This window comes from Spinacia oleracea, chromosome 3 (assembly GCF_020520425.1).
Source record: "Spinacia oleracea cultivar Varoflay chromosome 3, BTI_SOV_V1, whole genome shotgun sequence".
Classification (NCBI taxonomy): Eukaryota; Viridiplantae; Streptophyta; class Magnoliopsida; order Caryophyllales; family Amaranthaceae; genus Spinacia; species Spinacia oleracea.
In genome coordinates this window covers 61,433,852-61,449,958 of record NC_079489.1, presented here as the reverse complement: position 1 = coordinate 61,449,958, position 16,107 = coordinate 61,433,852, and the positions used below count along the sequence as shown (strand labels likewise).

Genomic DNA, 16,107 nt, shown 5'->3' with positions numbered 1-16,107 from the left:
TATGATATTCCGTATTGTAATCATAGGGAAAAAAATCCTCGCCCCTCTTTCTCTACTCAATTTCTCACTCATCTTTTTTTATTTTTCCCATAAGCAAAAAAGAATCCCCCATATCACTCTTATCCATGAGCTAAAGAAAAACTCTCCACCCCTTTTTCTCTACCCCTACTTATCTCTCTAACCACAATAATAACCATAATGATAATAACAATAATAATACTAACAACAAATAAATTAGACAATGAGTAATTAATTTTTGATACATACAGCTGTAAATAAGCAAATTAGAGAGAGAAATGGAAAAAAAAAGTGTGTGGACGAGGGGACGAGGCGGCAGCAGCCGCGCGCGGGCTGGGCGTTGTGCGCGGGGGATGCTGGGCGAGTGAAGGCGAGGGTGCTGGGCGAGAGCGAGAGGGAGTGCAGCGCTGTGCGCGAGGGCACGAGCGAGAGAGAGCGAGGGAGGTGTTGGGCGCTGTGCCCGAGGGCACGAGCGAGAGGGCGAGGGAGCGAGGGAGTGCAGCGCTGGGCGTGAGGCCGAGCAGCACGAGAGCACAGCAGCGCGAGCACGGGGCTGCGTGCGTGCGGACGAGCCAAGCAAAAAGAGGAGAGGGAAAGAGGAGTGTTGGGCAAGCAAAGCAAAAATAGGGTTTATGAATTTTAGGGTCTCATTTAATGATGGGGGAGTCCTATTTATAGGCTCCCGAATCCCTTGATGGGCTAGGCTTAGGGGATTTGAGTTGGGCTTAGGAAATAAATGATTTGGGCTAGCTTAGGATTTAAATTAAACTCTTTTGATTGGGCTCGTTTAATAAAACGAATTGGACTTTTTATTTAAAACCCGAAGCTTTAAAAATCATTTGCAACTCATTTAATTTCCCGACTCAAGAATTAAATTCGTTTCGTAATTATTTAAAATAATAAATATTCTAATTAATTAAAATACATTAAATAAAATGCATTTAAATATTATTTAAATGTTAATAAATCGTAAAATGCTTTATAAATATAATAAAATATACTTATAAATATTATAAAAATACGAGGTATTACAGTCTACCCTCCTGAAAAGAAGTTTCGTCCCGAAACTTGGGTTCGGAAATCAAAATTCAACTCAAACTTGAGACTTTCTGAGACTTTCAATACGTTCATTTACAAAAATTTTAAGTTGTTGTACTCTTTACATGATTAAACAGGACAATAATAAGTGCAAATTCAACAGAAAGCACTAAATTGAGCATAAAATAGGGGAAAACAAGGTAAAAAGCGTGAAATTCTACCGCACTCTACCCCCCTTAAAAGACACGAGTTACGACCCCGTAACTCAACTAACCTCGGGAAAAATCTCGGGATATTTCTTTCTCATTTCGTCCTCCGCTTCCCAAGTGGCTTCCTCAGATTCTTGATTAGACCACAACACTTTGACAAATTTCACATCTTTAGTACGTGTACTACGCACTTTGCTATCAAGGATTTTGACAGGTCTTTCCTCAAAGGTTAGACTTTGGACTAATTCTATGGTCTCCGGTTGCAACACATGCGATTTATCCGGGATATATTTCCTTAACTGAGATATGTGGAACACATTATGCACTCTATGCAAGTCCATAGGCAAGGCTAGTCTATAGGCTACCTTTCCGATTCTTTCTAAGATCTCATATGGGCCTATGTACTTAGGGCTTAACTTCCCTTTCTTTCCAAATATCATGACACCTTTCATTGGTGACACTTTGAGCAACACTTTATCACCTATGTTGAACTTTTCATCCCTACGTTTCAAGTCTGCATAACTCTTTTGGCGATCCTGCGCCGCTTGAGTCTTTGATTGGATGGTTCCGATTTGGTTCATGGTGTCCTCTATCATTTGAGGTCCCAACACTACGGTTTCACTAATATCGTTCCAGCAAAGTGGAATTCTACACTTTCGTCCATACAAAGCCTCAAATGGTGCCATTCCAATGCTAGCATGATAGCTATTGTTATAGGAAAACTCAATCAAATCTAGGCTATCTTCCCAACTTCCTTGGAAATCAATAACGCATGCCCGAAGCATGTCCTCCAGGGTTTGGATAGTCCTTTCAGTTTTCCCATCCGTGGCTGGGTGGAAGGCTGTACTCATTTTCAATGTCGTACCAAAACTCTTCTGCACACTTTTCCAGAAATTCGAAAGAAACCTTGAATCCCTATCTGATACGATATCCTTAGGAACTCCATGTAACCTCACAACATCTTAATGTAGGCTTTAGCAAGTTGTTCCCTTTTCCAGGTTTCCTTCATTGGTATAAACACTGCTGACTTAGTCAACCTATCTACCACAACCCAAATTGTATCGTTTCCAGTCTTTGACTTAGGTAAACAAGTGACGAAGTCCATAGAAATACAGTCCCATTTCCGGCTTGGAATCTCTAAAGGTTGGTGTTAGGTTATGATTTATATGACAAAACATAAATCATGCGGAAAAACCATAAAGCCAGGAAAGCATATTATTTACACATAATCATTTAGCATAGTTTAGATGCATACACTTTGTTGCGTGCCCTCCCTAGCTGCGCCCGAACCGAACAAGAACAAGTCTTTAGGACTCCAAGTGTCGTCCCTCCGTAGATAGTCCACAGCACGTCCGGATCCGCCTTAAGCTTGATCAACTAGAATCGCCCTTAAGGTACTTGGAATTTTCGGCTAGTTGTAGGCAATTGTGTGACTGAATTTTGCTCTCAAAATCACCTTGAATACTTGAATACTCGATATAAATTATGAGCCCTTAACTCATATTTATAGACCATGGAATAAGTAATCGAATCCTACTAGGATACGAATTAATTAAATTAGAATCCTAGTAGAATTCTTATCTAATTAATTTATCTTTTAGGATTAGGAATTTAATCATTAAACAAATCCTAAACACTTTAGGTTTCGTATGTGAACACAAACTCTACACGAGCATGACCCGCAAGCGTGCAGGCCATGCCCGCGCACAGCCCACACGGTCGCTCGGCCCACGCGAGCTGCAGCAATACTCGCAGCCCACTACGCGCGCTGCGCGCGCTGCCACGACCTGCTGGGCCTGGCCTTGCGCTGGGCCTGGCGTGGCCTTGGCTGTTCGTGTGGCGCGCATGGCTTGCTGGGCGATGGCCCGACTTCATGCTGGGCCTTCGTCTGGCAGGCCTCGTCCGATGCTAATTCGTACGATACGCTTCCGATTAAATTCCCGATTCCGGAATTTATTTCCGATACGAACAATATTTAATATTTTCGATTCCGGAATTAATTTCCGTTTCGAACAAATATTTAATATTTCCGTTTCCGGAATTATTTTCCGATTCCGATAATATTTCTGATTCTGACAATATTTCCGTTTCCGGCAATATTTCCGATTCCGGCAATATTTCCATTTCCGATAATATTTTCCGAAACGTACCATGTTTCCGTTTCCGGCAACATCTACGACTTGGATAATATTTATATTTCCGATACGATCCATATTTCCGTTTCGGCAATATCATCATTTCCGGAGTATTCATTTCTTGCCTGTGACGATCTCAGCTCCCACTGAAACCAAGATCCGTCGATTCCGAATATCCATAGATGGAGTATTTAATGCCATTAAATACTTGATCCGTTTACGTACTATTTGTGTGACCCTACGGGTTCAGTCAAGAGTAAGCTGTGGATTAATATAATTAATTCCACTTGAACTGAAGCGGCCTCTAGTCAGGCATTCAGCTCACTTGATCTCACTGAATTATTAACTTGTTAATTAATACTGAACCGCATTTATTAGACTTAATATTATATGCATACTTGGACCAAGGGCACTATTTCCTTCAGGCTCCCACTTGTCCTTAGGGACAAGTGTGCATTTACCTAATTCCTTTGTCGCTCGATGCTTGCTCTTGAACATAAGGTAAGAGTTGTCATCCTTATTATGTCCAGAGGTGTTTCTCGGTTTCAGAGTTCAACTGATCAAATAAACAGATAATCATAGCCTATGATTCATCCGAGCACGACCATGCATTTTACAGTTCCTAGCTCTCCGAGTGGCCTTGTACAACTTTTAAGCATCTCATCCCGATTTATGGAAGGACAATCCCAATCTTGTGATCTTGAGATTAGACTTCGTTTGATAGGTGATTACCTGAGCGTTGCCTTTATAGCCTCCTTTTACGGTGCGACGGTTGGTCAACGTCAAAGTAACCAGTTCTCAAACAAGTAATCTCAAATCACTCAGGTATTGAGGATTTAGTGTCTAATAATTTTAATGAAATTTACTTATGACAGATTTTCATCTCTTACAGTAAAGTTTCATAGGTCTATCCGATACTAGTCTTCCCAAAGTAAGTATCTATGCAAATGATTGCGACATTGCCATGTCCACATAGTTCAAGAAACAGAACTACTAGTCATCTTGCATTCTAGTCGTCTAACGTTTTCTATGCGTCCAATTTTATAGAAAACTCCGACCAGGGACCATTTTCAACTTTTGACATTCAAGTTCACTTGATAGACATTTCTTAGTCACAGGACTGGTTCTGACAGTCTATCTTGAATATATCGTCAAATTGAAGGGACTCATCATTTAATACTAAACCAAGATTAAATGGAATATGAAAAATACATTTCATATATGATAAATATTCAACCCCAACATTTTACAACCATGGGCCTCTAACCCATTTTTAAAACATTTCATGGAATTCAAAGCTATGCTTGATTTCCAGTGCTACAATGTGAGTGTTGCTTCTCACTTGTTGCATAGGTTTAGTTATCATGCTTTGCTAATCTTAATATCCCTTTCATCGAATGTTTTTCGAGATAGGATGATAAGATCTTTTGAGTTTGTTTATTATGTGATCTAGTCTTTCTTACTTAAATAGTGGTTCTACGCATTTTGCAATGAAGAACCATTAAGTCCACGGACATGTGATCTTCCCAAGTTCAATAAAGAACTATTTAATAAAAACATTTCTGTTTTATTGCTTCTTAGGCAATAAGTACTTTTACTTCAACTGTTTAGGTTGCTAGTGATGCTTTGTTTGGATTTACTTATCCAAGCAGTTCACAGATATGTGGAAGACTTTCCAGCTGTATCTTTGGAACATAGAAATTAATATTTAATTTCCCACGCAACAACTCATGGTCTTCAATCCATGTTGGCATTTCAAAACACGATGCTCTTTAGCTCGTCTTTGTCAATGGTTAACTCCAAAGGAACCTTTCTTGATCCTTTGCCAGTGTTTATGCGTGTAGCATCAATATTTAGCATATCTTTATTTCCTTGAATCAAGAACTATTCCTATGTACCTTTTCAAGTACCATAAGTTTTTCTTGATCTCAATCTACTTAATCTTTACTTAGATCAATAGAGATTGGTATATGTTCGTCATGCCTAAAGTCATACGATACGTTTTTGGCGATCCTCATATTATATTATACATAATAAATTCTTTTGAAGAATAATTCCCAATTGAATTCTATTCATGTAACTTTAGCTCATTGTAGTTTCAGTAGATACTAAATCCAGCTAAATTCTTTGACATATAATATAGGTTAAGAATCTCATCTAGATCCTTTGATGTTTAACTCAGTAAATTAACATAGTTCAAACATTCATTACTTAGATTTATTCACATGGGTCGAATATCTCCAATGGAGTCTTTTGTGTTTGATCTAGTAAATTCCATTACTTAATCCAAAACAATATTATAAGATCTTTGTAAATAGATCTTAATACCCAGTGTGTACTAAGTTTCGCCATGGTCCATCATTGATGAATAATTTCAAATCTAAGTCATTAGCATTTGAGTGTTATTTCACAATAGAGAGATATGTGTGTGATACACATAGGACCAATTGAGTTTTACGTACTCCCACTAAACTTCTTATATATCTATAAGAATCATGTATATTTTATGAAACTAAAATACTTATTAGCTTCACTAAAATACAATTCCAATTCCCAATTGCTTGCTTAAATCTGTACTTAGATTTCATAAGCTAGCTTTCCTTTTGCAAGCATTTATTTGGATCCACAAATCCTATGACATACCATGTACATAGTTATTCCAACATTTGATTGAGGAATAAGTTTTGTCATCCAATTACCATATGTACCAATATGCAATCATTGCTTGATTTATAGACTTGAGCATTACGATTATGCATGAGGTTTCAACACAATGAATTTGCTTGCAACCTTTAGCAACTAATCTAGCTTTGTGTGTTAACACAATTCAATGTTTGATGGTTTTTATCCTAAAACCAATTTGCAATCAATAGGTGTTTAATCTATTTTTGCAAATCAACAAAATTTCAATTTTGTCATCAAAACATTAAGTATGTTTTATGGCCTTTAACCGTCTAAAACATTGAGTCTATATATGGCCTCTAACCATTTTAGGGAATCTAGGTTTCGTCATAGCTTTCTTACAGGTCACAAACTCATTAATTTACATGATAATAGTTTGACTGCAAGTTGTAGGTTTCTTCACTATCTAATTAGAAGAATCGCATAGCTTCAGTGGCCTGAACTCCATGTTTCTTTACTATCTAATAGAAGAATCTCATAGTTTCAGTGACTTGAACTCTATGCCTACTTGGGTATAGAACATCAAACAATAGAATATCAATAGCCACTTGAAAGTCCTTTGAATATTCTGTTCTCCTTGAAGCACTTGTAAAGTCTTCTAAGAGATGTCTATTCTTTAAAGCCACTTCTAAAGTCCTTAAAGAATACGTGTTCGGATTTTCTAAAGAACTTCGAAAATCCTCCGGAATGTCCGTCTATGTTTGTTGTTCGCCTCGAAGACTTTCGAGGTCTATTTTCTCCCACTTGTCATTTTGGAAACGAATCTCCAAAAGGACATTATTTCGAGCAAACAAACATTATGTTCTCAAAAATTCGTGGTAGAAACAATACCCTTGTGTCTCATTTGAATAAATCACAATGAAACATATATCTAGACTTGGGCCTTAGTTTGTTGAATAACAAACACTAAGCTCCCACTGAGTTTAGGAACTCTTTAGATATATTATGAAAAGATATTATGAAATTACTTTTCAATAGCTTTGACGAATTTGGTTTAGTTTGGTGGTAGTTGAGCATTTTGTTTTAGAAATTATAGGAAAATTCTTTATGATTCATCATTGATCGAATCAAGTACTAATTGACTTCGATCCTTCCAACTTAGATATGCCATATCTTATGGACCTAGATTGTGAAATTACAACACACAATCATTGATGATCATATTTGGTCTCAAGTAATCATCAACATGATCTAACCTAGATCTTTATGATTTCTTGCCAAGTGGATTTTATACTTCTGAATCTTTGAACTAGCCAAACAGATTCAAACTTATATCACATTTGAGTAAAGAAACCTATATTCACTCAAATCCATGTGAAATAATAAAGTCGTAAAATCTTTCTTTAGCTTTGAACTCTATTGTCTAGGAGTTCTAACAATAGTTCATATCTTTTGTTACTTTCAACAAGTAAGACTAGTTGTCTTAAATTGATCTAGAAATCAATCAACTTTCAAAAGTCCATCATAACAGAGCTTTAGAACGTTAACTTGTTGATATGGTCTAAGCAACAATGCCAAAGTTTAGTGGAACTCAAATCAAGGGGTTGATTTGAACCTAGTAAAGTTCTTATTGTTAAAGAGTTGTTTGTTTTAATCAAGCATATTGACTCATCCCGTAATTGACCATTTCATTCAAATAAACAAACAAACAAGCATTGTTTTCGTTCTTCTGAATGTGAGTCTTTCTATGTTTGAAGCAGAAATTTAGGTATGCTGATTATGGAACAAAATAGCCATTAAGTTCCAGCCTTGAAAGGACTTAAAACAAACCAGATGACCTTACAACTAATGTAGCATTGCCATGCTTCATTTCCCACTTGTAGGTCATTAGTGTATCCTAGCTTTCATTGTTTGAGTTATTACCGAAGTAAGAACCTCAAGCGGTATATGATACCAAGGAAGTTTGATTGCTAGGTTACTTCTCTTTAAACATGAACTTTTAAGTAGAAACGAAATTGTAAATTACTTTCACTTGTTCCTTGTTTTCCTATTTCTTGTACCCTTTCTTATAGTCTTAAGAATTGAATTCTTTAGTGTTGACTTTTATACTTTGTTTGACATGTCCAACGTCACTCCAACAAGGTTCTTACCATTTATGTTGAACATTTTTGTTTCAACTAGATGATCTTACTAGAAGCTTCTAAAGTTCTCTAAGCATCGATCTATTCGAATGTCTAGGGACTAGACTCATTCGAGAATTAAATGGACAAAGATATTAGGTTGTTAACCATTGGTAAGGCTGAGCGTTTAAACTCAATGCTTTATGATCTCAAAACTACATTGTATTTTGAATTCACAAGCACCAATTGGTTTGCCATTCGACTTTGATACTCGAAAACAACCATAAAAGTCGCTAAAAGAAACGTACATTTTAATTTGCTCACATCTCTCATTTCCGTGAATCGTTCTTGGATTCACTACCAATCGAGGAAATTTACTGTTACCTTTCTAAAAGGATTTATCGCAGTGCAAGATATTTAATTATAAACAATAATTAAAACATTCATTGAAGCATGAAAATTCTAAACATTTATCATGAATAATAACTTGAAAATTAAAGCAATCATGCAATTCAAACAAGTTATTAATTAGATTTTATTCGAATTTATTGTTCCGGCAGGTGTGAATAAAATGATTCCAAGACCCTAAAACCATTGAAGAATTAAGCACATTATGTATTTTGACTCAATTCTAAAACATTTTAGGTAAGCAAAAGCCTTTTGCTAATAGTCTAGAAACTAATCTTGGTTGATAGGTACGTCTAAGAACTTATTAGGTAAACCTATCAATTTTGCCACGACATAAAAGGACTCCTTACTTATATCGTTGAGTTTCACCAAAACTAACATGTACTCACAATTATTTGTGTACCTTACCCCTTTAGTATCGATAAGTAACACCTCGCTATGGCGGAAAACTATTACTAAGATCGATGAAGAAAGGATATCCAAGTAAGTGCTATTTTGGCATGGCACCTTTTAACTCAATTTTTAAGTTTGGAACTTAAGGCTTTTACTATGTTGGTTAGATTTTAAGTGAACTAAAATCCTTAATCATGCAACATAAGCAAGCTTTGATCTCATGCATATTTAAGACATATTTAAAAGCAATAAATAACTTAAAACATGCATAAGATAAATGTGATCTAGTATGGCCCGACTTCATCTTGAAGCTTCAACTTCAAAGTCCGTCTTGAAAATCTCCGTGGGAGGCGCCATTTTCTTCAAATAGGATAAGCTATAATTAAAATAATTACAACTATTTGATGGTACGCAGACCATATTTGAATTGAAAAACAATTTTGGTACTTTAGACCAATTACATTCAAATTAATGGTACGCAGACCATATTTTCTATCCTATATGGGCCATACTAGTCACTTCATAACCTGCACGACAGTACATATACAATATATACCATTCACCCATTCATTATCATGAATGGCCCACATTGCTGGTTAGTAAAACACGTTATGCATCACATAAAAATTTGCAGCAATTAATTAAGGGCACCAATAATCTACCAATTATTCCGTCCTTATTAATTCTAATCAAGTTGTTTAACCTTAAAGGATTTGTAGACCTAATCAAGATTTTATGACTAAAATTGCTCCCACTTAAACCAATAAATTCATATGCTTTACTAATTTTAAACATAAAAATGTATTTCTAGTCTAACCGGAAACATACAAATTTAATTAAAATTTAAAGCTCATATAAATTTATAATTGAATCCACTTATTTAATTTATTTCAGTTGAATTAAACGAATTTAAATTAATTCAAGATTTAATTTTACTAAAATAATTAGTATAAATAAAATTTATAATAATTATAATATTCAAAATTAAAATCCAAGAAAACAATTTAAATTATGAATTTTAAAATTAATTAAAATTATTTCCGAACTGAAAATTCAAAATTAAAATCAAAACGTACCAATCGTCGCAAGACGAGGCACTTGGGCTTGCGCCCAAGCCCCATCAAGCCACGAGGCAGCGCGCCCCACTCGATCGATCGTTGCACACGCCACATGCACCCACACGCCACAGGCACCCACACGCCACACGCACACGGGCCATTGCTGGCCACGCTGCGCGCAGCCTTGTGCTGTGTGGCGTGTTGCTGCACAGGCCAGCGCGCGCCAAGCGAGGGATCGCTCCCTGCTCGCGCGTTCTGCTTGCTTGCTGGGCGAGCCAGGCGCGCTGTGGCGCGGCAGCATCGCTGCCCACACGCATCTTGCTCGTCGCTCGTGCCTTACATCGTCGCCCTCGCCCATCGCATAGCACACACGGCACACACGCACAGGCTCCCTTGCCTCGTGCGCGCGCCATGCGCTATGTTGCTCGCTGCATTCGTACCGCACGGGCGACGAGCTCCCTTGCTCGTCGTCGCGTGCACGCACTATACAACACCCCTTAAGAGTAAGACGTAGCTTCCATTGCTTTGTGCGTGCAACATTAATGAGCGTTTTTATAAAAATTTAAAATTTTTAATTCAAAATTAATGACAAATTAAAAAAACATATTAATTTCATAATTTTAGGGCGAAAAATCGAAAATTTATTAATCAATAAATTTCGATTAACATGGATTCAAATCTAGGTCACAAAAATTAAAAATTTAACATAAATTAACAATTTTTATGGTGGATTTTAATCATAGATACCTAATTAAACTATTAATTAATTATGAAAATCAAATTAATTCTAAATTATTCGAATTTCAACAAATTAATCATAATTACAAATTAGGTTGTATAATTAACAAGGCTAGGCATTCAAACTTGTGAAACATATGCTGTAGGTCAATCAAAAATTCAAGATTTATCAACAAGAATCGCAAATATTTAATTTAACATCTTAAATTTACAAACTTTTGCGTTCGAAAAACTAAAACCTCCGAAAAGTCATAGTTAGGCTTCGAATTTGGGAATTCTGGGTTCGGCCAAAAAATACTTTTTTTGTCAAAATTTTATAATGCCTTTTACATGCGGAATTGACACAAAAATCACTCGATTTGGATGAGTAACGAAGAAACTGCCGAAAAACTGCGTACATATAATTAAATAAACGCAATTTGCAATTAATTAACAATTACGAAAATTAATCACCCCTTTTAATTCCTTGCAAATTTGTGAAATTTAACCATGTTTATGCAATTTAGAGATTATGAAAATAATAAGAGGCTCGTGATACCACTGTTAGGTTATGATTTATATGACAAAACATAAATCATGCGGAAAAACCATAAAGCCAGGAAAGCATATTATTTACACATAATCATTTAGCATAGTTTAGATGCATACACTTTGTTGCGTGCCCTCCCTAGCTGCGCCCGAACCGAACAAGAACAAGTCTTTAGCACTCCAAGTGTCGTCCCTCCGTAGATAGTCCACAGCACGTCCGGATCCGCCTTAAGCTTGATCAACTAGAATCGCCCTTAAGGTACTTGGAATTTTCGGCTAGTTGTAGGCAATTGTGTGACTGAATTTTGCTCTCAAAATCACCTTGAATACTTGAATACTCGATATAAATTATGAGCCCTTAACTCATATTTATAGACCATGGAATAAGTAATCGAATCCTACTAGGATACGAATTAATTAAATTAGAATCCTAGTAGAATTCTTATCTAATTAATTTATCTTTTAGGATTAAGAATTTAATCATTAAACAAATCCTAAACACTTTAGGTTTCGTATGTGAACACAAACTCTACACGAGCATGACCCGCAAGCGTGCAGGCCATGCCCGCGCACAGCCCACACGGTCGCTCGACCCACGCGAGCTACAAGCCCACGCGAGCTGCAGCAATGCTCGCAGCCCACTGCGCGTACTGCCACGGCCTGCTAGGCCTGGCCTTGCGCTGGGCCTGGCGTGGCCTTGGCTGCTCGTGTGGCGCGCATGGCTTGCTGGGCGATGGCCCGGCTTCGTGCTGGGCCTTCGTCTGGCAGGCCTCGTCCGATGCTAATTCGTGCGATACGATTTCGATTAAATTCCCGATTCCATAATTTATTTCCGATCAGATGCAACGGTCTAGAAAAGGCTAATGCAACACTTTAATGAGAACCGTTGCAATAGAAAGGGCTAATGCAACGGTGCCTTACATAGCAGTTCAGACATTCGGGCTAATGCAACGGTTTGTCTTAGCCGTTGCAATAGAGGGTCAAATGCAATGGCATATTAGGCTAATGCAACGGTTGTGTTAACGAATATATTTCTGCGCCTACCATTTACTTTATTCCCTCCACTGTTTCCGAAAATTTTAAAACCAAGCCCACTTGAATTGTTCCGAAAATTTTAAAAGAAAAGAAAAAATTACAAAAAACACACAAACACTTTCCTTATTCTAGAACATTTCCACTACCGAAAATTAGAGAGGAGAGAGACTGAGAGCGAACAGGCTTTACAAAGTTAGGGTTTCAACCAAATTGTCGCAAGATCTAACGATTTTGTCTGCAATTCGCAACTAGGTCCGAGCTTAATCATATTTTTTGTAAGGTGTAGGAATTGGCTGCGAGAATTCTCTCTCACATCGCTTAATTGCTGCTCGAAATAGTCTATGCATCGAGTAGTAGGGTTGAATTGGGGCTTTGCAATAATAATTCAATCAAGTTCAGAGGAGAAATTTTACTTAAACGATCCGCTAATATTCACGGTAAGTAATTGATTCACAATTCAGATTTGTGTATTAATAGTATGAATTTGGATAATTTTGTGAGGGTTTGGTTCTATATTTGTTCTGTTTTCCCCCTTTCTTGGGAAGCAAAATTAAACATTTCTTGAAATTGTTCATTGTTGATTATTGGAAGATATTCTGTAAATTTGAAATATTTGATTTAGTTTTAATAAATTTTGACGTTGGAAGCAAAAATGGTCCTAAGATGAAATTAAACAGACATGAGTTTCTAGCCTATAACTTAGGGCTACTTTCAATTGTGTTATATTTGGGAATATTTGTTAAATGTACAAAACATTACTTACATGAATTTTGAACATTTAACAAGTAATGTATCACAGGCTGAACAATGAATTGATAACTAATGTTAAGTTCATGTTAAAAAATTTACACTCATCATACAGCTTTTAAAATCCCATTAACAAAAAATGAAAACTGAAATTGATAGGCTCTTAGCATTTCTTTTAGTAGGGTAGATCATAATCCTGATTTTCCTTCGTCCCTCGTGCTGTTTTTCTTTTCTCTCCTAATTTTGACATCGTAACTGCATCTCTGCCTATACAATCACGCTTCTATGCTCTGCTGCTCATTTAGATTTTAGTTTGTTATGGTCCGACGACTGAATTTTCTTCCTGGCTTCTGCAGCTTTGCTAACTGTTAATTGCGTTCAATGGTTTTTGTGGACAAATGGTGAGCCTATCTATTTGAAAATAGTTCCTCAACTGCCTTTACTCTCATATTGTTTTGATTGTTACGTTCTGACAATGCAGTACGGCGTCTGCTGATTCTCCAGTGACGAACTTCCCTGGAAAAATTCTAAATTACAGCTGAGAAACTCGCACAGAAGCCAATTCTAGGCTGGCACTTACTGTGATTTGATGACCCGGACAGCAGTATGGCCAACATGATTGATTAATTGATTATCGAGCATTCGAGCACCAACATAGTATCCTCCCTTGATTTTAGATTTGAGATTAAGAAATTATTAATCAGTATTCTGAAACTACTCTTTTTTTTTGCTAAAGTCTTATATCTGTTGTCTATGCTGCTGACTGCTGTCTGCATATGCTGTTGTCTAGACTTTTTCACCCATGAGGGATTTTGGACTACAGGTCTAATTCTGGATACGTGAAATTGGTATCAACCAGAATATCAGGTCAGATTATATGTTATACCTTTAAATGGATTTATCAAGGCATTGTGTGAATAGCTATTTCTCATAGTACACGAATCTTTTAGTCTGGCTTGCATTTGAACTGCCACTGTAATGATAGGCATCATAGGCATATTATAGCAAGGAGTCCGTGGGATGGTCAAAGCTCATCCAAACTCGACTGTCGTTGCTGCTTAGTTTTGTTATTTTAATTTAGCAATAATAATATAATAGTGAACTGTGAAGTTTGAAGTGAACTAAGTGAATGATCTAATTTTGTTTGTTTATTGATGAGAACTGAATAAAAAACGTCAGAGGACACAAAGTTGATCAAATTGTGTTTGAATTATAGCGGTTTTCATACTAGTCATTGTAATGCACCTTTTGATTTTCGTTTGAAAGTTGCAATCTTATATAATAATAAAAATGTCAGTGGCTTATGTGAGGCCTCCGAATCCCAATTGAACAATTCTGTGCAATCCTGCCAAAACCATTAAGATAACTGTAATCCCTTCAAACTTTAATCTTCAAAATTTAAATACGTACTCCTCTAAGACAAAACCATTAAAATAATTGTTCCACGTTATCCCTAAAAAACTCAAGTGTCGTCTGTCATTTCTCTCTATTCCGTCTCCTCTCAAATTTCTGTATATTCTGTGTACTTTAGGAATTTGTGCCAGCAAGCTCATCTTCATTATATAGAGATGTGCATATTGCATCTAAATATATTTTTGTCATTCTAATGCTTTGAACTTTTGCTTTCAAAACTCAAGGAAGGGCTTGGAGAAGGTTATGATTCAGATGTTGCTTTTGCAAGCGCTCTTGATCTGAAACATTTGCAGGAGGGAATAATGATCCTTTAGGTATTTCTTTTGGAGGTAGCGCACCTCAGATTCTCCACTCCTCTATATTAAACTATAACCCCTCTCTCTGCTTAATCATATTTTTTTGAGTATATGGATTTTGTTTCGGGAGTCTCTAAACTATATTTTTGCTATATCATATATTTTTGGAGAAGGTTACTATCGCGTTAAGAGCTTTTCTTGATGACTGCGAGCTTTGACATTTCAGGCCCTTTCAAGTCTCTCTTTCCTTTTTTTTGTTATGACTGCGAGCTTTTCTTGATGTTTTGCGGTTGAATGCAATATTTTCTGGAATTATCATACCGATGTTGTAATTTGAACTAAGAATGTGATAGCTGAATGCTAGAACTGACCGAACTTGAACGTTTATTTTTATCGTTTTGTCTCCGTACTAACCTACATATATTCCATTTTCTGGTTTTTAAAGGTTCAAACTCTCATTGTGATGACCTTCATGTTTCAGCAAATGGATGACAGGATTGTCACTGTGATGTAAGTTTTTTGTGACTTGTGTTGGTAGTGTTTAGTATCTTGTTGCATCTCATATATATCATGTATTAATTCAAGATGTTAGATAAAATTTAAATTTGATATGTAGTAGTAGTTACACTAAACGTACTTGTAGTAATTTTAGTCGTATCTAGGTATTGCTTTTTTTTGTGTGTGAAATTTCATGTGTTTATTTGAGTAAATATGTAGGTTATTATATTATTTATCGTGTTTTAGTTAGTGTACCATTTTAACTTGTGGCTATTCACGATTTAAACTTGCAGGAGCATGATGAGCTAAATGGAGAAGAAATATAGATCTAGCAAATGAGACGGTGGAGGCTCTTGTTTGTTTTTGGGTCATTTTGTGATTTCTAGTAATGTTGAATTTGTTTTTATGGATTTTATGTATTTTTTCCATTAAAAACAGTAAATTAATTAGTGAATAACTATTTTGTAATGCATGTGTCCTATGGGCACCAATATTTTAATATTACTATTTAAGTCAATGAAAATATTTTGCTATTGGCATCCTTTCTTAAATTATTATAATAATAATAATAATAATAATAATAATAATAATAATAATAATAATTATTATTATAATAATAATAATAATAATAATAATAATAATAATAATCATTATTATTATTATTATTATTATTATTATTATTATTATTATTATTAATATTATTGTTTTTGTTATTATCATTATTATTATTATTACCAATAAATGAACCCGTTGCATTAGGTGCCCAACAGATTTTTTTGACAATAAATTACCGTTGCGTTAGGGAAAAAGGCGTTGCATTATTTCATTAAGCCATCGTAGATATTCGTCGC

At 35.9% G+C, this 16,107-nt stretch overlaps 1 long non-coding RNA gene across 6 annotated transcripts; it reads left to right on the top strand.

The window, feature by feature from the left end:
• Positions 1–12,325: 12,325 nt before the first annotated feature.
• On the top strand, positions 12,326–15,795 carry LOC130470363 (uncharacterized). 6 transcript variants are annotated; one of them, XR_008930561.1, is made up of 6 exons: positions 12,326–12,739; positions 13,406–13,450; positions 13,531–13,916; positions 14,687–14,791; positions 15,204–15,268; positions 15,550–15,795. It is a non-coding gene; the product is annotated as an uncharacterized lncRNA (long non-coding RNA). The 6 variants fall into 6 exon arrangements; XR_008930560.1 differs by having other exon boundaries at positions 12,327–12,739; positions 14,691–14,776; XR_008930557.1 differs by having other exon boundaries at positions 12,328–12,739; positions 14,687–14,776.
• The last annotated feature ends 312 nt before the right edge of the window (positions 15,796–16,107 follow it).